At 53.4% G+C, this 1,743-nt stretch overlaps 1 long non-coding RNA gene across 1 annotated transcript in view; it reads left to right on the top strand.

Moving 5' to 3' along the window:
• LOC107872425 overlaps window positions 1–1,743 on the top strand; it is a 6,421-nt gene that overhangs the window by 4,027 nt on the left and 651 nt on the right. The gene's annotated exons all lie outside the window — the stretch shown is intronic.

The following is a 1,743-nucleotide window of genomic DNA, read 5'->3' as shown; positions in this document are numbered from 1 at the left end:
CTTTCCCCTGTAACCCTGCATACAAGCTCTCAAAAGCGGCCGTCTTAGCTGCCGCGACCGCTGACTTTGCTTCCTTCCTCGCTAGCTTGTACTCTTTCCTGTTTAACCGCTTCTCTTCTTCGTCCTTACTTTTCACTAACTTAGCATACGCCCCTTTCTTGGTCTCCACTTTCTTCTCCACCTCTTCATTCCACCACCAATCCCCCCGATGGTGCCCGGCCCGGCCCCTAGAAACACCCAACACCTCCCTTGCATTCTCCCTGATGCACCTTGCCGCCCTGTCCCACATACTATCCACGTCACCCCTACACTCTCACACCCCCATTCCCGCCAACCTCACCCCTATCTCCCACGCATTCACTGGCGTCAGGCCGCCCCACCTAATTCTCGGTCTACACTCCTTACTTCTCCTCTTTCTATTCTTCTTTATACCCAAATCTATAACCAAGAGTCTATGCTGGGTCGAAAGATTCTCACTCGGGATGACTTTACAGTCCTTACACAATGCCCTATCCCCTTTCCTAAGCAACAAAAAGTCAATCTGAGTCCTGGCTATCGCGCTTCGAAAGGTGATCAGGTGCTCGTCCTTCTTCGGGAAGCCCGAGTTCACCACCACCAGCCCAAAGGCCCTTGCAAACTCCAATAGGGTCGCCCCCTTTTCATTTCTCTCCCCAAAACCAAAACCACCATGCACATCACCAAAGCCTCCCGGTAGCGCCCCGATGTGCCCGTTGAAATCCCCTGCTACAACAATCTTCTCCGAGCTGGGCACGCCTCTCACCACCTCCTCCAAAGCCTCCCAAAACCGCATCTTCTCCTCCCCCTCCGATCCCACTTGCGGCGCATAAGCATTACACACGTTCAGGGTAAACCCCCGAATGACCAACTTAATAGTCATCAACCTATCGTTGATCCTCTTCACCTCCACTACCTGACCTCTAAGCTCTTCATCTACTAAGATGCCAACTCCATTCCTACGTCTCTCGCTCCCAGAGTACCACAGCTTGTAACCATCCACATCCCTAGCCTTAGACCCTACCCACTTGGTCTCTTGGACACACGCAATGTTGATCCTCCTCTTCCTAAGAATCTTCACAAGCTCTATGGACTTACCCTGAAGGGTCCCTATATTCCAAGACGCAACCCTCAGCCTACCGTCGCTATCCACACGCCCTGCACTACCCCCCCCCCCCCCCCACGGCCAAACCTTGGCCTCCCGCCCTCTCCCCATCCCCCGCCCCCACCATGGCCCCACGCCCCAACCCCCTCGGACATGACCCTATCCACCCATTACCGCCCACAGCCACAACTACACGAAAGTATAGGAAAATATAAAGGTATACACGGCGGTAGTATCAAAGCAGCAGCAAGGAAATACAAGGCTCACACAAATTCAAAGGAATACTCCCGAAACAAAGCTAAGAAACGACCACAGCAACAGCAACAACAGACAACAGACAATGTCCACAAATCCCACACAAGTTAAGGTACCGGGGCTACTACTAGCATAATACTAAGAATGGAATATGAAATAATGAAATAAAATGCAATATGAAATAACAAAGGTTAGAAGTCACCGGATTTCGTTTGGAGCTGCGGCTGCTGGAGACGGCGCGGCGGGTGCAGACGGAGTTGCGGCTGAAGACCGAGCTTCGGCTGTTGGAGACCGAGTTGGTGGCTGGAGACCGAGCGGCGGCTGGCTGAAGGCTGAGGTGGGGGGAGGGCTGGTGTACCCCGCGGGGG

Source organism: Capsicum annuum, chromosome 5 (assembly GCF_002878395.1).
Source record: "Capsicum annuum cultivar UCD-10X-F1 chromosome 5, UCD10Xv1.1, whole genome shotgun sequence".
Classification (NCBI taxonomy): Eukaryota; Viridiplantae; Streptophyta; class Magnoliopsida; order Solanales; family Solanaceae; genus Capsicum; species Capsicum annuum.
Note: the sequence above shows the minus strand (reverse complement) of the source record. Positions and strands in the feature narration are given on the sequence as shown.